General features: G+C 35.7%; 1 long non-coding RNA gene across 1 annotated transcript; it reads left to right on the top strand.

Annotated features, from left to right (window-relative positions):
* The first annotated feature begins 495 nt into the window (after positions 1–495).
* On the top strand, positions 496–23,856 carry LOC111091124. Its single transcript, XR_005355120.1, has 3 exons — positions 496–560; positions 679–785; positions 23,671–23,856. It is a non-coding gene; the product is annotated as an uncharacterized LOC111091124 (long non-coding RNA).
* The last annotated feature ends 19 nt before the right edge of the window (positions 23,857–23,875 follow it).

Genomic DNA, 23,875 nt, shown 5'->3' with positions numbered 1-23,875 from the left:
AATTTATTCATAATTTATATAAAAATGTATACTATGTGAATAACACATTATCAATTGATTTTATCTTAAGCATAAAGGGGTATTCTAAACTATTCTTTATAAAGAGGGGATATTAAATCTGGTGAGACTGAGGATTGTGAAATGCACAGCATATCTGGGCATGGTAAGATATACAGCATATCACGAAGGATTTTTACATCTTAAATATGGACACACATGGAAGCATCACACATGTATACATATACACACATAAACATAGTGTGAGCTCTGAAACAACATGCTTAAGCTTTTCAACTTGTCCATTTTAATCCTTTAGTGAATCATGACATCTAAACATGGGTTGAGACCAGAATTTTTTAGTGAAACAAAGTAGAATGGATTATAGAATAGAATGGGATGGGATGGGATGGAGTGGGATGGGATGGAATGGAATGGAATGGAATGGAATGGAATGGAATGGAATGGAATGGAATGGAATGGAATAGGGTGAGGTAGGCTGTGGTGGGATGGAGTGAAGTTGCATGGCATGGTGTGGCTTGGCATAGCAATGCGTGGCATAGGTTATCATTTTTTTCTGTTTTATATACCTGTACCTATGAAGACATTTTGTAAAATATATCTTTTACTTTGGGTCAAAAAATTGAAAGGTATTGTGCTATACTATTACATTTTATATAGAAAAAAAAGCAACATTTTCAGATGTTCGTCATTCATTTATCTCTACCTGAGTGTGAAACTTGGTTTTGATGGTGATTGACAGAAGAGGAAGAAACCTGAAGACACCAGTGAGTACACATATACTATGTCCTCTATCTCCTCCTCTGTTGCCTAAGTGAAGGTAATAATGTGGGGCACGAGGTCAATTCCTCATACTCTTTTCTCTACATGACCACTGCTGAATGTCCTTGTCTCTTTTATGGGTAGTGGAGTTTTTATTATTTGCTTTGTATCATTATTTGGTTTTACAAACATAGGTAGAAATAAGTCTCCCACATTCTTGCCTCCGTGTCCTTTGTTCTCCCCTCCCTTGTAATTTGGTTCAGAGCCTGAGTCTTCATGATGCCACTTCAACTTGACTTCCCAGAGTTCCCCACTTCAGTGAACCATAAAGTAATTCCTTCTTTTCTGCTTCCTTGAAATTTACCTCATCTCTATCTCATATTTTTATTCAGGTTAAAATAGTAATGGGTTTGTGTATGGCACTTTCTATAGTGTATTTATATTTTTTATAGCATATAGTGTATTTTTATTTTTAAAGGAAGTAACATATTAATGAGAAGAAATGAAAATAGTGTAGGAGGCATATTTGGCTGAGGTGAAAGGGAAGTATGGCCATTTATAGAATTCCTTCCTTATAAAGAAACTATGAGAGCCACTGCCTAAACATAAAACTGGCCTTAGTTAAAGCTCCAGACATTGTTTAATCTGCTTCAAGCATGACAAAAATAAACCATTCCAATATTTTTAAGATAATATTTAAAAATTGTTACTGAAAACACTTTAAATATAGACACAAAAATCCTATTTCTATTGACAGCACTCTCCTGGGCAGGCATAATTTGAAAACAAAGTCATCATTATTTAGCCCTACTCTTTCTTTGCTACTTAGGACCAAGATCTACTGAATTTTTTCAATTTGCATCCAGAGTTTTTGGTTTTTGCCTTTCATCCCTCTTTTGTATTCCTGTTGTAACTGTATTTTATCTAGATGGATTATTTCAATAACCTCACAATCTCCTGACTTCCTCTGATTCATGTACATTGTTATCAATATTGTCCTTTCAAAACAGTAATTCTATTATTTTAGTCATTTGTTCGCAAGGATGTGTGTCCTTGAATTGCCTACAGAATACAATACAATCTTTTTCTCTGACATGCAAGTTGCTCATACATCTTTCCTTTTACTCTTTAGATAAAAGGATTTAATTGCTGCTCACTAACTATCTCACTCACTTCTGCTGCTAGGCTTTTGCTTACTTTTATGCATCCCTCTTGGATGCCTTGGTGGTTCAGTCAGTTAAGCAGCCAACTACGGATTTCAGCTCAGGTCATGATCTCAGGGTCATGAGATCAAGCTGTGCTTTGTGTCAGGCTCCATGCTTAGTGGGGAGTCTGCTTGAGATATTCTCTCTCTCTCTCTCCCTCCACTACTCTCTCACTCTCTTTCTCTCTCAAGTAAATAAATAAATCTTTATGTATCCCTCTTAATGCAATATCATTCCCCACAATCTCTAAGGTCTTAATTTCCATATAATCTTCAAAGACTAGTAGAAATACCACTTCTCTAAGACATCCATAATCTTTTCCTTTCTTTTCATAGCTATCATAACACTTTATCTGTGTTTTTGTTCAATTTTTGACCACTTTTTTGCTTTTTAATATATATTCTGAATTGAGAAAGCCTTTACATATAGTAAAACACAAAATTCTTAATAATACAGTTCCATCTGTTTGAACAAACACATACAACTATGTAACCCACACTCTTATACAGGTATACAATATGTTCATTACTCAGAAAGTTCTCTTGTGCTCATGTGTGATAAATTCTGATGTCTTTGACTACAGAATATTTCTGCCATTTTTAAAACTTCATATAAATAGAATAATTTAATATAATATAGTATTTTCTTAATCTAGTGACTTCTTTCACATGAAATATATTTGGGACTCAATTATTTTTTTTTCAGATATCACTAGTATATTCTAATACTTAGTTGTATTCCATTTGATAAGTATTTTGCAATTTTCTCATCCATTGATGGACATTTGGGCTCATCCATTGATAAACATCTGGGTTATCACCAGTTTTTTGGTTATTATAAAGCTGCTGTGGACATTCTTTTTATGGATATACATTTTCATTTCTCATGAATAAATACTTAAGAGTTGTATTTGCTGAGTCATATGTATGTTTAACTTTTTTAAGAAACTGCCAAATCACTTGCCAAAGTTGTTGAAAAGTTTTTTACTACAACAAGCAGTATATGAGATCTCATCATCAATAGTTCAAAGCAATTCTTTTTATTTTAGCCATCTGGTTAAGAACATATAGGTAATTCATTACATTTATAATTTTAATTTCCCTGATGATTAAAGATGTTGAATACTTTTTGGGGCAATTATTACCAATGTATATAACTTCTTTAATGAGGTGTCTATTTAAAGACTTTCGTCCAATTTAAAAATTTTTATGTACTTCTTATTGTAGGGGTTCATCATAGGGGTTTATTGTGTTGGTTCTTTATATCTTTTCGGCACAAATCCTTTGCCAGGTATATTTATTGCAGATATTTATCCTGGTCTATGGCTTGGCTATACACTTTCTAAATTGTATATATATATTTTAAAGATTTTATTTATTCATGAGATACACAGAGAGAGGGAGAGAGAGGCAGAGACACAGGCAGAGGGAGAAGCAGGCTCCACGCAGGGAGCCCAACGCGGGACTCAATCCTGGGACTCCAGGATGATGCCCTGGGCCGAAGGCAGGTGCTAAACCGCTGAGCCACCCAGGGATTCCCTAAATTGTATATTTCTCACATACAAATTTTAATCTTGACTATGACTAATTTTTCAAGCCCAAAGTGAGGAATCTCATTATCTAAAATTATATACAAGTACCTTAAGGCCTCACAGGTGAGTTTCCTCGAATTTAGTTGCTCTAATCAGAAGGACTGTGATCCACAAGGACATGTCATCTGCCTCCCACACACCCAACATACAAGTATAAGATAAGAATGGAGTAACTACTATAAATGTTCTATTTAAGGAGGTAGGAAACTCAAGGCATATATGAATCTCTGGTCCCTAGCAATTCTGAAATACAGGTACACATTTCTAATTTCTTGATTAGAGCTCAGTTCTACTGACTTGAAATAACTTACTATCACTCTTGAATCTACAATCTGGGTTCTTGGTCCCTTTTTCTGCATTACCTGGCTGATGTTTGCAGCTGAAGAATTCCTCCAACTAATTACTACTTGTCCTAGTTCAGGATTATAAGACCTTTCTTTATTTTATATCATAATTTTCCCCCAAAATATGGGCAAGGCTCTGCTAATACTGTTGTCTTTAAAACCAGTATGATTCCTATGAATCTTTTTTTTTAATTTGATTGCTTTATATACAAGTCCTAGACATCAATCTCAACATATGCACTTCATGATATTAGAATTCTTATAAAGTAGCTGTGGGATGCTGTCATTAAAATTATTTGAACCCTAATGTGTAAAGGAGAAGATATTTGAAACACACCCATAAGAACTTTATAGAGATGCCTTTTTCTCTAAGACATTACCTCTATTCTTTTTGAAAACTTAACAAAAATTTTACTCTTGTGCCCTTGACTTTGTCTTTAAACAATGTTTTCCTAACATAATGCTGAGTTTGATTATTGCTCTGAGGTCTTCCCTAAATTTGAGAATTAGAGATGCTGTAAGTGAAGTCCTAACTCCTTTGACATTTCTTTGTCTACATTATCTCTCTTCTCTCAAATTTTGCTATAGATAGAAGGAAAAAGCCAGGTGGTATCTTTACCACCTACTCTGCCTTGAAATCATCATCACTGACAACCTCCTCAGGGGGCATCAGGCTTTTCAATGACAAACTTTTGCCTGCTGCCTCATCCTGAAGTCACTACCAAACTTTTAGATCTTTATTATAACACTACTCCAGTTGTGAGTACCAAAGTTTTTAATAGTTATCCAATGCTGCAAAAAAAAAAAAAAAACTTAGTGATTTATGATTTAGATCAATGATTATTATGTAGCTCTTAAAATTCCTGTGGGTCAGAAATTCAAGAGCAGTTCAGCTCAGTGGTTCTTACTCAAGGTCTCTCGTGAAGTTGCAATTAAATGGTTAATGGGTTGGAATCATCTCAAAAGCTACTATACTCCTATGACAGTTGCCTGAGATAGGGAAACCTAAAACTAGATAGAGGTTGTACAAGCTGTCTCTATCTTTTATCTGTTTGTGATGATCGCTCAAGCATAGAAGTATTAAGATAGCTGGGGTTCTTATATACTCCCTTAAGGCTTCCATAGTGCATTTCCTACAAGAGATTGCCAGGCAGCAATCCTATTGTCATCTAAATCTAGAATCAAGTCATCTAGCACCACATCCACCATAGTCTATTCATCAAGGCAGTGTCAAGGTCCAAAGGAGAGTCTACAGCCCTCCTAGTTCAATGGAGAAGTGTTAATATTGAAGAACATAAGAAGAACATATGGTATAAGATATATATTGGATGGGCCTTTTTCAGAAACTACAACCTATTACATGTCCTGAATTATTTTGATTGATATTTGAATGTTAAACTAACTGCATTCCTGAAATACATACTAATGATAAATTTTCTTTTCCTATAGTACTTGATTTGATTTGCTAGTAGTTAGTAAATTTTTTTATGCTTGGGAACTATAGATCTGTAATGCTATGCTACGTTTTTGCAATATCATTGTTAAACCTTGGAATCAGGATTATGCAGTATTCATAAATTATTTAGGATGTGTTTAGTATTATATTTTTCCTTAAATGTTTGAGACAGTTCAACAAAGAAAACATCTGGACCCACAATCACCTTTGTCAGAAGTTTTCAAATAACAATTGGTTTTATTTAATAAATACTGGGTTATTCCAAGTCTTTGTTTCCTTATGTCACTCTGATAATTTATATCTTTAAAAGATTGATCTATTTTAACAAAGTAGTTATATTTATTGACAAAATTTATTTTTTGCAGTAGTCTCATCATTCTCTTAATTTCAGTAGATTTTACAGTAATAGTCCCCCTTTCATTACTGGAATTGTGATTATTATTTTTTCTTGATCAATCTAGAAGGTTACAATTTTACTGATCTATTGAGAGGATTAATTTTCTCTGTTGTTCGTTCATTTTCTGTTTCACTGATTTCCACTCTTCATTGCTTCATTCCATTTAATTGCTTGTAAATTTTTTCTTTTGTACTTTAAGATTGAAGCTTAGATCATGATTTGAGACCTTTCTTCTTGTCTAAAATAGGCATTTAAGCTATTAGAAATGACAAATACCCACCATTTGCTTCAACGTGGATGGAACTGGAGGGTATTATGCTGAGTGAAGTAAGTCAGTCGGAGAAGGACAAACATTATATGTTCTCATTCATTTGGGGAATATAAATAATAGTGAAAGGGAAAATAAGGGAAGGGAGAAGAAATGTGTGGGAAATATCAGAAAGGGAGACAGAACGTAAAGACTGCTAACTCTGGGAAACGAACTAGGGGTGGTAGAAGGGGAGGAGGGCGGGGGGTGGGAGTGAATGGGTGACGGGCACTGGGTGTTATTCTGTATGTTAGTAAATTGAACACCAATAAAAAAAAAAATAACTCTGAAAAAAAAAATAAAGCTACACATTAAAAAAATAAAGCTACATGTTTCATTCATCCTCTGTATTTTGATTTGTTTTGTTTTTACTTTCATTGAGTTTTAAAAATATTATTTACCTTGTGATCTTTTCTTTGGCCCCTAGATTGTTTAAAAATAATTTTTAATTTTCACACATTTGAAGTATTCTATAATTATCTTTCTGTTTTTTTCTACTTTAATTACACTGTTATTAAAAAATGAACCCTAGGGGATCCCTGGGTGGCGCAGCGGTTTGGCGCCTGCCTTTGGCCCAGGGCGCGATCCTGGAGACCCGGGATCGAATCCCACATCGGGCTCCCGGTGCATGGAGCCTGCTTCTCCCTCTGCCTGTGTCTCTGCCTCTCTCTCTCTCTCACTGTGTGCCTATCATAAATAAATAAAAAAAAGAAAATTAAAAAAAAAATGAACCCTATATTATTTCTTTCAATACTCTTAAATTAAAAAGACTTACATATGTTCCATAATATTGCCCATTTTTTGAACATTCCATGTGTATTTGAAAACGAAGTGTATTCTACCGCTCCATGAAGTGTTGCCTAAGTGTCAGATCAACTTCATTGAGAATGATGATCAGAACTTCTATTTTTTTCTTTTACTTTCAGTTTACTTTTTCTATTAATAATTGAGATATAAAAGTATCTCCAATTATAATTACAGATTTGTCTGTCCTGTAATTCTCTGATTTTGCTTTATGTATCTTGATTTTCCTTTATAAGGTGCACATATATGTCTCCTTGAAGAGTTGACCATTTATCATTACAAAATGTCCTTCTTTATCTTGAGTGATATTCCATGCCTTAGAACATACATTTTCTGGCTACCCTAGCTTTCTTATGGTTAATATTTGTATGGTATCTTTATCCATCATTGTACTTTTAACCTACATATTTAAAATGAAGCTCTTATTTTTTTAAGCATTTTATTTATTTATTCATGAGAGACACAGAAAGAGAAGCAGAGACACAGGCAGAGGGAGAAGCAGGCTCCTCGCAGGGAGCCAGATGTGGGACTTGATCCTGGGAATCCGGGATCACAACCTCAGCCAAAGGCAGACACTCAACCGCTGAGCCATCCAGGCATCCCTAAATGAAGCTCTTATTAAAAGCATAGAGTGAGGTATTATTTCTTTTATTTTTGTTTTTCCCAGTCTGACAATGTGCACCTTAAATTGAAGGATTTTATCCATTTACATGTACAAACTTATTGATAAAGTTCAGCTTACTTCTAATATTGTCCCCCCCCCCCCATTTGTGCCATCTATCTTTGTTTCCCTTTTTTCTCTCCTCATTACTCCTTTTAGTTTAAGTGTTCTTTGTGTTATTAGGGTTTCACTTTATCTGGACTATTGTCTCATTAGCTGTACCCCTTTTTTTAGCTTTAGCAGTTACTTTACAGTTTGCATTATATAATCAACTTATCAAAGTCTACATTCAAATGAATATTACATACCACCTCACAGGTAATAAATCTATAACAACATGTTTTTACTACTCTTGCCCTTGGCTATTGTAGGTATATAGTTTACTTCTTCATCTGTTACAAACCGCATCACATCTCACTATTATTTTGTTTTAAATATTTGATTTTTAAAAATAAAAATTTAAAAGAAAATGTCTTTTATATTTGCCCACTTATTTCCTAGTTCTATTACTTTCATTTGTATGTATAATCCAAACTTCCATTGCCTGAAGAACCCTTCATTCGACATTCCCTTCAGTGAATGTTCTATAGTGATAAATTCCTCTGATTTTTTACTTTTAAATGTCTTTATTTCAGTGTCATTTTTGGAGAAGTTTCACTGATTACAGAATTTTAGTTTGACATGTTTTATTATTTTTAGTATTTTAAAGATACATGTTTTCTGGCTTGCATTGTTTCTGATGAGAAATACAATTATTTTACTTGTTTTATTCTATTGTTATGTATTTATTTTTTTGCTGCTTTTTAAGATTGCTTTTTTTTAATCTTTGTTTTCCAGCAATATGACTATATAGTTCTATAGGTGGTTTCTCTGTGTGTATGTGTGTGTGTGTGTGTGCTTGATAGTGAGCTTTTTGAATCTGTGAGTTCACATATTTTGGAGCTATTATTTTTTCAACTATGATTTCCGTTTCAATTTCTTTCTCCTTTCTTCCTTGGGCTCTAGTTACATATATGAGAGAATTCTTGCTATTGTCCTATATGTCACTGAGATTGTGTTCATTTAATTTTATTCTGTGTTTCACTTTGGCTATTTCCTACTGCCATATCTTTAGATTTTTTTATCTTCTTCCCTGCAATATCCAATTTGCTACACAATATTTCAGATAATAATCTTTAATTCATACATTTTTTTAAAATTCTAGAATTTATATTAAATATTTTGTACAATTTCCATTTCTGTGCTGTGTCTGCAGCATCCATTTCCTCATTATCCCCATCATTTCCTCTGTCTTTGTCTGCTAACTACAACATCTTTGTCATCTCCTAGTCTGTTTTAACAACTGGGAATAAAATTTCCATGATATGATGCACATATTGTTTCTTCTTTGCATGTCTAGTAATTAAGAATGAAATTTGAGTGGATATTGTGAATGCTCTTTGCTAAAAGCATATATATATATATATATATATATAGAGAGAGAGAGAGAGAGAGAGAGTGTTTTGTTATGGCAGACAGTTAATTTACTAACAGTTCATTCATTTTTCAATGAATTTTAAGGCTTTGATAGGGTGCATATAACGTAGCTCTGAAATGTCTTGAATATTCTCCTTTCTAAATTGAGGCTCTGATAAAAACAAATTGCTATCAATACCTGAATATTTCAGTGAGGTATCATGTGCTGCTTATTATTTGTCCACCAACTTACAGAGATGTCTATGGAGATTTCTATGGTTTCCTCCTATGCTTTCCCCTTTCTTTTTTTTTTTTTTTTAAGAATTTATTTATTTATTTATTTATGAGAGACACAGAGACAGAAGCAGAGGGGGAAGGAGGCTCCCCACAGGAGCCTGATGTGGGGCTTGATCCCTGGACCCCAGAATTACACCCTGAGCCAACACTCAAGACAGATGCTCAGGCAGACGCTCAACAGCTGAACCACCCAGGCATGCCTGCTTACCCCTTTCCTGAAAATTTCAGCTTCTTCAGCAGCCGTTTACTCTGATTTGTGCCATTTCAATGAAGTTCCTCTTCTCTGTTTGGAGACCACATTTTCATATCTTTTCTGGAAAGTACCTTAGGCAAAAGACTGGGTCAGTCATGGCACTTATCTCACATGTTTTCATTCTCTGAAGGATCATAGCTCTGTACTGCCCATGTTTCATTTTTATAGTTGTTTATGGTGGCAGGATTATTCTGAGTTATTCAATTGTGGTAAGAAGTAGAAGTTGCTCTTGATCAGATTTTACTTTGCATTATAGTTATTCTTGTATATTTAGTCCTTTTGTGAGACTGTAAACAGCCTGAAGGCAGTGTTTATGTATGTTATTCATCCTTGTTTTTCCTCCAGTACATTGTACACAGCCATTTATTATGTTGGTTATTTAATTCTATTAAATATTTACTTTAATTCTATTAAATATTTACTCAGTAGATATTTTGCTTGAATAATTGAAATAAACAGCACAATAAACAGCATTTTAAAGATAATTTCAAAGACCTTAAAATTCATTACACACAAGAATTTTCTTTCATGGATTAATGTTTTTATATTTGCAACAATCATAGGAATACCCAAGTTTCTAATCTGCTCCTTCTTCCTCTCCTGATTCAAAAGTTTTATTATAATCAGAAAGCACATGAAAAACTAAGAAACGTGGAGAAAAGAATCATTGACAAGCATTTGGTAGTATAACTATTTATTAGGAGCCAACTGGAATATTCCTCTTTATCTTTTGGGTTGCTTTGCAGGCTGTTATTCTCTAGAGCTGCTAATGTTCAACATGAATAATTTTTCACAGTCACAGAGACAAAGTCCGCACTATTGATGATTATGATAGTTCGGTGGTCATGAAAACCCTGATGAAGAAAGGTCAGCACAAAACAACTATGTTACTGGTATAAGTCCCTCATCAAAAAAGTGCTGCATATGAACATAGAGATTATCCTTTAAGCTAGAAAATACACTTTGCTTTCTCTTTTTTTTTTTTTTAGGATTCTTGACCTTATCAATAGATAAGAAGCTAGAAGAAAACCATGCAGCTTCTTATTACACAATTTCTAGAAAATAATTGAGCTACCAGTAACTGATTGTCCTTGTGATTTTCAGTTTCACTCAACAGTTTAGACATTTATTTTCTTGTCCTGGGATTCGCCCATTCATCTACTTGATCACTTGCTAATTGATTATGCCCATACCTATGTAATTTCTAATGCCTCTAATCTCTTCTATTCCATAGAATGTAACAAAACCTTACAGACCATGCCTACTTCACAGGTCACTTAGCTTACCTGGATCCACATTTTTGCCTTTTTTTTTAAAAGAGTTCAATTTATTGGAGTTCAATTTACCAACATATAGCATAACACACAGTGCTCATCCCATCAAGTGACCCTCGCAGTGCCCATCACCCAGTCACCCCCACCACCCACCCACCTCCCTTTCCAACACCCCTTGTTCGTTTCCCAGAGTTAGGAGTCTCTCATGTTCTGTCTCTCTCTCTGATATTTCCCACTCATTATCTCTCCTTTCCCCTCTATTCTCTTTCACTATTTTTTATATTCCCCAAGTGAATGAGACTATATAATGTTTGTCCTTCTCTGAATGACTTATTTCACTCAGCATAATGCCCTCCAGGTCCATCGATGTCGAAGCAAATGGTGGGTATTTGTCGTTTCTAATGGCTGAGTAATATTCCATTGTATACATAGACCACATCTTCTTTATCCATTCATCTGTTGATGGACAATCGGGGTGCAGGTGTCCCGGCATTTCACTGCATCTGTATCTTTGGGGTAAATCCCCAGCAGTGCCCTGGGTCATAGAGCAGATCTATTTTTAACTCTGAGGAACATCCACACAGTTTTCGAGAGTGGCTGCACCAGTTCACATTCCCACCAAAAGTACAAGAGGGTTCCCCTTTCTGCACATCCTCTCAAACATTTGTTGTTTCCTGCCTTGTTAATTTTCCCCATTCTCACTGGTGTGAGGTGGTATCTCATTGTGGTTTTGATTTGTATTTCCCTGATGGCAAGTGATGCGGAGCATTTTCTCATGTGCGTGCTGGCCATGTCTATGTCTTTCTCTGTGAGATTTCTCTTCATGTCTTTTACCCATTTCATGATTGGATTGTTTGTTTCTTTGCTGTTGAGTTTAATAGGTTCTTTATACATCCTGGATACTAGCCCTTTATCTGATAGGTCATTTGCAAATATCTTCTACCATTCTGTAGGTTGTCTTTTAGTTTTGTTGACTATTTCATTGGTGTGCATCAGCTTCTTATCTTGATGAAGTCCCAATAGTTCATTTTGCTTTTTCTTCTCGGGCCTTCATCTTGCAAGAAGTTACTGTGGCCAAGTTCAAAAAGGGTGTTGCCTGTGTTCTCCTCTAGGATTTTGATGGAATCTTGTCTCACATTAAGATCTTTCATCCAATAAATAAATAAATAAATAAATAAATAAATAAATAAAATCTTTCATCCATTTTGAGTTTATCTTTGTGTATGGTATAAGAGAGTGGTCTAGTTTCATTCTTCTGCATGTGGATGTCCAATTTTCCCAGCACCATTTATTGAAAAGACTGTCTTTTTTCCAGTGGATAGTCTTTCCTCCTTTGTCGAATATTAGTTGACCATAAAGTTGAGGGTCCACTTCTGGATTCTCTATTCTGTTCCATTGATCGATGTGTCTGTTTTTGTGCCAGTACCACACTGTCTTGATGACCACAGCTTTGTAGTACAACCTGAAATCTGAAATTGTGATGCCCCCAGCTATGGTTTTCTTTTTTAATATTCCCCTGGCTATTCGGGGTCTTTTCTGATTCCACACAAATCTTAAAATGATTTGTTCCAACTCTCTGAAGAAAGTCCATGGTATTTTGATAGGGATTGCATTGAACGTGTATATTGCCCTGGGTAACATTGACATTTTCACAATGTTAATTCTTCCAATCCATGAGCATGGAATATCTTTCCATCTCTTTGTGTCTTCCTCAATTTCTTTCAGAAGTGTTTTGTAGTTTTTAGGGTATAGATCCTTTACCTCTTTGGTTAGGTTTATTCCTAGGTATCTTATGCTTTTGGGTGCAATTGTAAATGGGATTGACTCCTTAATTTCTCTTTCTTCAGTCTCATTGTTAGTGTTTAGAAATGCCACTGACATCTGGACATTGATTTTGTATCCTGCCACGCTGCCAAATTGCTGTATGAGTTCTAGCAATCTTGGGGTGGAGGCTTTTGGGTTTTCTATGTAGAGTATCATGTCATCTGCGAAGAGGGAGAGTTTGACTTCTTTGCCAATTTGAATGCCTTTAATGTCTTTTTGTTGCCTGATTGCTGTACTAGTATTCTAGTACTATGTTGAATAGCAGTGGTGAGAGTGGACATCCCTGTCTTGTTCCTGATCTTAGGGGAAAGGCTCCCAGTGTTTCCCCATTGAGAATGATATTTGCTGTGGGCTTTTCATAGATGGATTTTAAGATGCTGAGGAATGTTCCCTCTATCCCTGCACTCTGAAGAGTTTTGATCAGGAATGGATGCTGTACTTTGTCAAATGCTTTCTCTGCATCTATTGAGAGGATCATATGATTCTTGTTTTTTCTCTTGCTGATATGATGAGTCACATTGATTGTTTTACGAGTGTTTAACCAGCCTTTATCCCAGGGATAAATTTATTTATCCCTGGGATAAATCTTACTTGGTCATTGTGAATAATCTTCTTAATGTATTGTTGTATCCTATCGGCTAGTATGTTGTTGAGAATTTTTGCATCCAGGTTCATCAGGGATATTGGTGTATACTTCCTCTTTTCGGTGGGGTCTTTGTCTGTTTTTGGAATTAAGGTGATGCTGGCCTCATAGAACGAGTTTGGAAGTATTCCATCTCTTTCTATCTTTCTGAACAGCTTTGTAGAATAAGTATGGTTTCTTCTTTAAACATTTGATAGCATTCCCCTGGGAAGCCATCTGGCCCTGGACTTTTGTGTCTTGGGAAGTTTGTGATGACTGCTTTAATTTTCACCGTAGTTATTGGCATGTTTAGGTTTTCTATTTCTTCCTGTTCCAGTTTTGGTAGTTTGTGGTTTTCCAGAAATGTGTCCATTTCTTCTAGATTGCCTAATTTGTTGGTGTAAATCTGCTCATACTAAGTTTTTATAATCGTTTGTATTTCCTTGGTATTGGTGGTATTCTTTCCTTTCTCATTCATGATTTTATTAATTTGAGTTTTTTCTCTTCTTTTTAATAAGGCTGGCTAATGGTTTATGCATCTTATTAATTCTTTCAAATAACCAATTCCTGGTTTTGTTGATCTGTTCCACAGGTCTTCTGGTCTCTATTTCATTGAGTTCTGCTCGAATCTTTATTAACTCTCTTCTTCTGCTGGGTGTAGGGTCAATTTGCTGTTTTTTTTCTCCAGCTCCTTTATGTGCAAGGTTAGCTTTTGTATTTGAGTTCTTTCCTATTTTTGGATGGGTGCTTGTTTTGCGATGTATCTCCCCCTCACGACTGCTTTTGGTGTATCCCAAATATTTTGAACAGTTGTATCTTCATTCTCACTAGCTTCCTTGAATATTCTTAATTCTTCTCTAATTTCCTGTTGACCTTTTCATCTTTTAGCAGGGTAGTCTTTAAACCTCCACATGCTTGAAATCCTTCCAAATTTCTTCTTGTGATTTAGTTCTAATTTCAAAGCATTATTGTCTGAAAATATGCAGGGGATGATCCCAATCTTTTGGTATCGGTTCAGACCTGATTTGTGACCCAGTATGTGGTCTATTCTGGAGAAACTTCCATATGCACTTGAGAAGAATGTGTATTCAGATGCTTTTGGATGTAAAACTCTGTAAATATCTGTGAAATCCATCTGGTCCAGTGTATCATTTAAAGCTCTTGTTTCTTTGGAGATGTTGTGCTTAGAATATCTGTTGATTGTAGAAGGCGCTACATTCAAGTTACCAAGTATAAGTGTATTATTATCTAAGTATGTCTTAACTTTGGTTATTAATTGATTGATATACTTGGCAACTTCCACATTCAGGGCATAAATATTAATGATTGTTAGGTCCTCTTGTTGGATAGATCCTTTAAATATGATATAGTGTCCCTCTTCATCTCTTACTACAGTCTTTGGGATAAACTTTAATTTATCTGATATGAGGATTGCTATCCCTGCTTTCTTTTGAGGACCATTTGAATGGTACATGGTTCTCCAACCTTGCATTTTCAGGCTGTAGGTGTCCTTATGTCTAAAATGAGTCTCTTATAGACAGCAAATAGATGGGTCTTGCTTTTTGATCCAGTATGAAACCCTGCGCCTTTTGATGGGGTCATTAAACCCATTCATGTTTAGACTTACTATTGAAAGATATGAATTTAATGTCATCATGATACCTATTCAGTTCCTGTTTTTGCGGATTGTTCCCTTGGACTTCCTCTTTCTATTACAGAATCCCCCTTAATATTTCTTGCAGAGCTGGCTTGGTGGTCACATAGTATTTCAGTTACTGCCTATCTTGGAAGCTCTTTATGTCTCCTTCTATTCTGAATGAGAGCCTTGCTGGATAAAGTATTCTTGGCTGCAGGTTCTTCTCATTTAGGACTCTGAATATACCCTGCCAGCCCTTTCTGGCCTGCCAGGTCTCTGTGGAGAGGTCTGCTGTTAATCTAATATTTCTCCCCATAAAAATTAGAGATTTCTTGTCTCTTGCTGCTTTCAGGATCTTCTCTTTGTCTTTGGAATTTGCAATTTTCACTCTAAAATGTCGAGGTGTTGAGCGGTTTTTATTGATTTTAGTGGGGGATGTCTCTATCTCATGGATCTGAATGCCTGTTTCCCTTCCCAATTTAGGGAAGTTCTAAGCTATGATTTGTTCAAATACATATTCTGGACCTCTGTTCCTTTCAGTACCCTCGGGAACCTCAATTAAACATAGATTTTTTCCTTTTGAGGCTGTCATTTATTTCCCTTAACCTATCCTCATGATCTCTTAGTTGTTTTTCTTTTTCCTCAGTTTCCCTCCTTGCCATCAACTTGTCTTCTATGTCACTCACTCCTACCTTGTCAACTCTTGTCATTAGGACCTCTAGTTTGTATTGCATCTCATTTAATTCATTTTTAATTTCTGCCTGATTGGATCTAAATTCTGCAGTCATGAAGTCTCTTGAATCCTTTATGCTTTTTTCTAGAGCTACCAGTAGCTTTATAATTGTGCTTCTGAATTGGCTTTCTGACATTGAATTATAATCCAAATTTTGTAACTTTGTGGGAGAGAGGACTGTTTCTGATTCTTTCTTTTGAGGTGAGGTTTTCCTTCTAGTCATTTTGCTCAGTGCAGAGTGGCCAAAAACTTGTTGTATTGGGAAAAGGAGAAAAAAAGAGAAGAGAAATAAGAAAAAAGGGAAAAAGAAAAAAAGAGAAAAACGGTGGGGAGCAAACAGAAAACAAAAAACAAGGGGGAGTATCCTCTGATTCTATATACTGTAAATCCCTCGACTTCCCCTGGAACTTTCCAGTGCTGCTTGGTCAAGAACTTTCTTTTCCCCTGTCCTTCTAGCAGGTCTTCTGAGGGAGGGGTCTGCTGTGCTGATTCTCAGGTGTCTGCACCTGGGGGAGCTGCTCAGTCTCCTCCCAGGTGCCCGGCTCAGTGGGGGTTGTTTATCCTGTTTATCCTGTGAGGCCACTGTGAGGCTTGGTGGGAGTTGTTTATCCTGTGAGGTCATAGGAGGAACAACAACAGTGGCAGCAGCCAGCTCTTCAGCCCTGGAGTCAGCTCCTGTAGTTGCTACTGCAGCTCCCAGTCCGCAGGGGCCTGTATGCTCCGGGGCGGTGGCCCCCGATCTGTACAGCTCGGGTCGCCCAGTGGCAGGAGCGTCCTTGCTGTCTTGTGTTCTCTCAGCCTCTGCCTGTCCCAGGGGGAGTGCGGGATCCTGGGCTGTGTCCCTCAGCTCCCTGGGCTCCAGGGCCTGTACTGCTGGAATTGCGCTCCTGGGCCACCCAACCCCTCCACAGCGGAGCTACCCACCGATCTGCTCCTGGCGCCCCACCAGCCAGGCGCTGCAGCCCTTTAGGAAGCTCCGCTGCAGGGTGTGACATGCTCTCCCCCAGGGCGCAGGTCCTCTGTTAGTGCCTCTGGGAGCCTGAGGGCATCGCCTCCCCTCCTGGGATCCTGCTACAACTCCCTGCAAGGACCTTTCCATTCAGGAAGACTGGTGAAGCTCCTGCTTCTCCGCTTCTCTGGAGGAGGCTTTCCTGTCCTGGGGCACTCGCTGGGGGGGCTTTAGCTTGGCTCCTCGTGGAGCCCCTCCCCCTTGAATGCTTTTTTATTTCTTTGTTGTTTTTTTATTTTTCTGTCTTCCTACTTTCATAGAAGTGCAAACTCTTCTCACTGTAGCATTCCAGCTGTTCTCTCTTTAAATCTGAAGCCATATTCGTAGGTTTTCAGGATGATTTGAAAGTTATCTAGGTAATTTGTTGGAGACAGGTGACTTGGGGACCCTACTCTTCTGCCATCTTGCCCCCTCCTCCCTCCCTTTTTGCCATTTTAGTTAACTCTTGTCAACTTTCTTATAAACTTCACACAGGAATTGTCTTTTATACCTAGACTATTTCTGAATTCCAAAGTCACATTTTCTACTACATACTAAACTCTATAACTTGGTTTCTAAGGACAAAATTTTCTTATATGTGCCAAGTCACAAACCAAATGAAAGTAACAATATACTGCTTTCTCTCTTACCCTTCTTATCCCTTCTATAAACTAATTCAGGTTAGCTTTGAGAGTTGGATTTCCAGAATCATTCTGACCTCCTTTCTTTCTCTTTGCTCTCATATTCTAGTCACTTCTCAATTCCTTAAACATTCTCTGACAAATGTCCTGGATATTGATCCTGTCCATTGATTCTCATTTCTTTCTGGATTTTGGACCAAATCATTATTGGAATACATACATACCCACACATGAGAGAAATAATTTCATTAAGACATTTATAATTCCATGATTATCTAGATTTTAATAGTTTTGTATACCTTATGAAAAAAATGTTATTCATTACCTCTCCCTCCAAAGAAGAAAATGCAAGCTGAAATGTGGGTAAAATATGAAAAAGAAGATACAACAAAGGGGTGGCCTGAGAAGCTCAGTAGTTAAGCATCTGCCTTCAGCTCAAGTCATGATCTCAAGTTCCTGGGATTGCACTCCTTTTCAGAGTCTCCTCAGTGGGGAGCCTGCTTCTCCTTCTCCTTTTGCCTGCTGCTCTCATGCTTGCACACACACTCTCTCTCTCTTTGTATCAAATAAATAAAATCTTTTAAAGAAAGGAGATACAACAGAATCAAACAAATTAGTTTATTTACTCATTCCCCTATTCAACAATTTTGAGTATTCACCATGTCCTTAGTACTTCATATTATTAATATGGCCTCTAATTAATAATAAAGCCTTCTCAATTGTTATTTAATTGAAGAGATGGTTTTCTTTTAAGATTTTATTTATTTATTCATGAAAGACAAAGAGAGAGAGGCAGATGCATAGGCAGAGGGAGAGGCAGGCTCCTCACAAGGAGCCCGACGATCCAGGACTCTGATCCCAAGACCCCGGGATCATGACGTGAGCAGAAAGCAGTTGCTCAAGTGCTGAGCCATCCAGGCATCCCAAAGAGATCATTTTCTTTATGCAATTCATATGTTTAAATGATTATAAATTCCATGAGGAAAGGGGGTATAGCTTATATAACTGAAAATATTGCTATTCTAGGAAATATATAAATATAAGGCATGACTTTCTTTTTGCAAGATGTGTAAAATCTATTTGGAAAGGTAAGATTAGCACAAGTTTAAAAGAAAGAAAGAGGAAAAATAAAAGAAACAAAAAAGAGGAAGGGAAACAGGGAGAGCAGGACAAAATGAAGGAGGGAAGGAAGGAAGAGAGTGGAAGGAAGGACAGGAAACCCCAGGAAATGAAATTTATGGTTTGAGATATAGAGTATAGATTCTACACCATGCTAGCGCAGACTGAAGTCATGAGAGAGGGGATTTAAAAAAAAAAAAAGTAAGTTAGGATATGATGTGTAACTTGAAAATAGACTATCAAATGGAGGTCATTCCAAAGTGGAGGAAAAATGTGTATAATTGACATGAAGAGAAAAAAAAAAAAACAAGCAAACAAATGAAAAAACCATTTGTGATATACCAAAAAATAGTTTTTTTAGGAAATAGAGGAATAGTTTGGAAAGAAAAGACAATGTGTTGGGCCTTGAAGGACAGTCTAAAGAATTTGGACTTGTTCAGAAGGAGTGACAAATTAAATATATTTAAGAAGAATCCTCCAAAAACTTACAATTAAATAAAAAGGAAAATCTACCTCGACAGTGCCCTTCTTAGTTTGTCATAAAATTATGGTCTGTGGCAATATGATAACATGTTTTACGAAAAATAAAATAGTTGGAAAATGTTGGTTTAGATAGGTAGATTTTTTTTTTACTGCAAAACTTCTGAACTTCAAATTTTCAAATACTCATTTTTAAATTTCCAACTATGCCAAAAGGCATGTGCTATTTTTATACTTATTTGATCATGGAGCACAGTTTGTGAAATGCTATAATAGGTATTCATTTGAACATTAAGTTTACAAGGATCTCACAAGTCATTTGGTGCTACTATCTATCTGCAGTATCAAGACCAAATTGTCCTGTGAACTTCTTTGAGCATTTCAAAGATAAGACTTCATCGGGTCCAATGACAATTAACTTCATTATCTCCCAAGACAGCCCTTTCACAGCTCTACACAGCTTTAATATTAGTGAGTTCTTCTGTATGTTATCTTTCTCTAATAATCAATCATAATTCTAGTTCTATTAATCTTTTTTTTAGAAAAACTCCTTGGTAGCATATTATTGAAATTCACACAATTTCATATAAATATCAGCCATGTACTTGCCAGAAAAGTTTTGGCCAAATCAATGAGTTATAGTCTACTGCCCCAACAATGTGGTGTGAACAGTAGGTTTATCTAAGTCTTGTTGTAAATATGAATTTGGAACCTCCACTTCTTATTGCTATTTTATAAACTTAGACACAACCAGAAAGTTTGTTTCCAATGACTGATGAAAAATTTAGCAATTCCAATTCCCAGATTTAAACAGTCATGAAGAACAATCTGATTCTGCAATAATTTTATCCCCCAAATAAACTGTTATATGCCATCTCCTTGTTTGTGAGATGGACTATGGGATGCCAGATGTTGCTCTCTAGAACTCTCTCTTTTTATTTTACTTTTCTTGCCTCATAGAGTTTTTAGAGATAACTTTTTTTTTCTCAGAAATAGAGTACTTATCTACTCTATACACTTAAAATTTTCATTTTTACTTAAGAATATTTCTTTGACATATACAGCATAGAAAAAAAGTGGTGGAACTAAGTATTATTAAAAAGAGGAAAACATATAGCTTCAGAAAACAGACAACAATTAACTTCATAGAACAGGGTGATTTTTTATAACACTATTTTGAATTACTACATCATTGTCCATAAAACATTACCATTTCTATGTAATACTTGGATAAGTGTTTTGTAATGTGGTGATCATAGTTTATAAAAAGATTTTTTTGTAACCAAGATATTATAAATATAATTTATTTTAAGAATTACTAGAGTGAGGATAAAATAAAGGATATCTGGCAAAGTCTTATCCAAGTATAAATATTTTAATAGCAATTTTTGTTCACAATAAATTCAGGTTATATGATTTATATATTGTGTATATAACATATTATGTATAAAGAAATATCTTCAAATATATAAACAAAGATAAAAGATGGTTTTACTTCTATAAGGATGAAGAAAATTAAAAAAAAAAAGAAAAAAAGAATCCAAGCTATTTGTATAAATGCATTTGACACAAGTAAATTCAGTGGGTAACATACAAAACATTGAGTCTTTTAGCAAAGTGCCATGTGAGAACACAGTGTTGACAAATTTGTTTATTTGGATCTTAGCTACATTTATTTATTATCAAACACTACTGCTTTTCTGAAAAATGGAAACTTTACAGACATTGTGAAAACAGAAATAAGCCAAAAAATTATTGTAATGATGAAAATAGTTTAAAATGTAATGTACAATTTCATATTAAATCAAAGTCAGAGTATTTTTTGGCCTGGTTTGCTAATGCTTTCTGCAACCGTAAAATTTGGCTGCAAGAAGGCAATACAATACTGGTGAGAAAACACTGGAATTATCACTATTTTTTTAAAGAAGAAAAGAAGAAGCCAAAGGAATATTACCAATGCATGTAAAACTGAATGTTTATTCCCATAACAGTTGAAGAACTGCAGTTATTTTGGAACAGAAATACAGCCTGCAGACAAGGAGCACACCATTTTTTGTTAATGTCCTTAGGCATGGAAAGGCTGCCCCTGGCAAGGGTCCGGAAGGCCCTGCAGGCAAGGCTGCCTCTGCTCAGGGCAGTGTTCACACTGGCTCCTGTTCAGTGTGGGCTGGGTCTCGCCTTGCACGGTGGAGGGGAGGGGGCCAGGAGGCATTGAGGCACAGGTCAAAACAAAGTAAAACAAATGCCCTGCTTTTCTTCTTGATATAGCTCTCATATTCATTATTAAAACCTAGAATTCATCATCTTAATGAGGGGTACAAGGACCTAAAGTTCTTGTGAGAATTCTCTCACTAGCAACGCTTCTCTTTTTCCTGGCCTCTCTCTTGGCTGACATAGTAAGTTTATTTCCATGAGAGACTCTGAAAAGAACTTGACTTTAAAATATTAGGTTTGTTTTTCCTTCTGCTCTCCTTGGATTTCTTTCCTAAGAAAATAGAGAAAAAAATATATTTGTGTTGCAAAGTCATCGTTTCCTTGAATCTAAAAACCTTAAAAATACAGATGCCACAGACATGACAGTCTGGAAGTTTGCAGATAAACAACCAACTTGAATTATTATTGTTATTTTTTTAATTTTAAGGTGTATTTTCTCTTCATTAAAAATGATCTTGTAATAATTTCCCCCTTAATTGACTTGGGAAAAAAAAATGTACTCCTTTCAAGTTTAAAGTTTCCATTTCATGGACAATAGTCCTTGTCTATCCTATCTTCTGCCAGTGTTCTCTATTTACAATGATACTAGTTTATACAATTTATATTTAGGTTACATTAATGAGCATATTCAAAGATTTTATTTTGAGGGTTTAATTATTTTAAATTTCATATTTTTAAATATGCTTTCAGAAAAAAACTCAAATTTTTATTTTATTTTATTTTTTTCTTTCGGTGAGTCAGGGTTCTTTAAGAGCAAGAGTTAGTTTTGTTTTCATAGAAGACTTAAATCCTATTTGACTGCTTTTTTTGGAGTCAGAGTAAAGTTTATCTCCCTCAAAACTTCAAACTGGTGATTCAGCTCTGTATAATAAATAATTTTGTTCTGACGGTTTAACATTTCTTGATAAATCTAGCAGCAATTATGGGAATAAGTTTGTCATTTGCATAAACTTTTTCAGAGGAAGTTAATATGTAATAGCATATTGCTAGAATCAGTGGAAAATTTGATATTTTATTTCCCTATATACACAACAAGCTGGTTGAGCTATTTAGTTAAAAATACATCAGCAGTGTTCAAAATTGAAGTATGTGTATCTAATTATGTGCATAAACAATAAACCAAAATTGCAACATCTGGTACTTTTGTGTAATCCTAAATACCTGACATTAGGTTTCTCTGTGGGAGTTAGCATTTTGAACAATGGTACAGTAATACTTGTGGGACTCAGCTGACTGGGGGCTGAGAGAGGATGTAGATCTTCCTGTTCTGTTTAGTTTTCAGGAACTCAGGAGACTGCTTTTCTGGTTCATGTTCATTTTTCTCCTAGACTTCTGTACACTGATCATCTGCATTTTTTTTTCACATCCATTCTTTCAAAAACCCAGTTGGTATTGAGAGGATTGTGTGTAATTCTTCTCTCCTATTGTAATAATTATTCCCTTTTTTAGAGTTAATATGCCGGTTGTCAATTTTTCCTCCTTCTTCCAAAGATCCATCTGCAGGATCATGTTAGAAAGGAATATTAGGGACTACTTTGGAAAAAAGGAAAGTGACACTTGTTGAGCAGCTACCATGAGGTAGGAACTACAAAAGTTTTTACCTAAATTGTTTAAGTGATCTTCCTGTCCTACAGTATTCAGATGTGGAAAATCTGAACTCACAAGAAAAACTGCTGTCTAACGCAGAGGTAAAAATCATTTACCCAAGTTCTCATACTTTCGTTGCTAGGGTTGAGTTGGGGCAGGGAGGGGAATGAAAAGAGAAAGCCATCATCATCATAACAATAAAAATGTGTTCATCTGATAGAACAAATGTGTTTGTAATTCTAGATTCATTTCTTTAGCTGTCATTTAAGCCAAATTCTATTTTTACTTTCAGTGTAGAATTAGCAGTTGCTCCCACATAAAAGTCCACATGTGACATATTTTTAAATATGTACACAGAATCCTATCACAGTGCTACTCCCTATTACTCCCATTTACCCCACCACACACACAGACACACACACATGCACAGACACATGCATACCCAAGTGTGTTTAGTATTAGAATTCTCTGCAATGGGGGCTAGAGGCACTTTTTGGAATGATCCAGATTCAAATATATTTTCTGCTAACTGGACAAGGCTACTCCCAGACAGTGTGGGAAGTGACCAGGATGTCAGACAGTGTGAAAGCCATTTCCATCTGGGCTTTGTGGCCTCTATTCACTGAGCCAGAGGGAACTGCATGAATCAGTGGGAAGAAATATAGAATTGCTTGCAAGAAAAGTAAATGAGAAACTGTTGGACAAGACAAGTGGTAAGGAGCAGAGGGACCTTGACATGTTTGAAAATAGATGCTTGTAGATTTCTGGTGTAGGGAAGCAGGACAGAACATTCAAATTTTTTTGAGCCCTTCTGTTTTCAGAACAATGAAAACAAGAATGTGTCTAAAATGTCTTCTATCCACATGAAACCATAGAGACATAGCAACATAGTATATTTTCTAGTCTTTTTTGCTTAATGAATTTCCATCTACTGCAAATTATTCACAATTTTGTCTTCCTTTTTTTTTCTGAAGTATTCATAATATTCTTTGTCTCTTTTAGATTCATTCGAGATTCAACTGGTCTGGAAGAATTCCTCCAACAATTCAAGCTGTCTTTGAACATAATTTCCTTTTTCCTCCTCTCTAGTTAGCCTGTCTAGAACATTTTAACACTTAAGCTTCTACAATTATTTGCAAGACACATTTTTCCTTATCTCTATCTCTTACGAATCCTTCAGCATTTAAAGTTTACTTCAAAAAAAAAT

This window comes from Canis lupus, chromosome 2, assembly GCF_011100685.1.
Source record: "Canis lupus familiaris isolate Mischka breed German Shepherd chromosome 2, alternate assembly UU_Cfam_GSD_1.0, whole genome shotgun sequence".
In the NCBI taxonomy this organism is placed as follows: domain Eukaryota; kingdom Metazoa; phylum Chordata; class Mammalia; order Carnivora; family Canidae; genus Canis; species Canis lupus.
The sequence above is the reverse complement of the archived record's forward strand: the minus strand, read 5'-3'. Positions and strand labels throughout refer to the sequence as shown.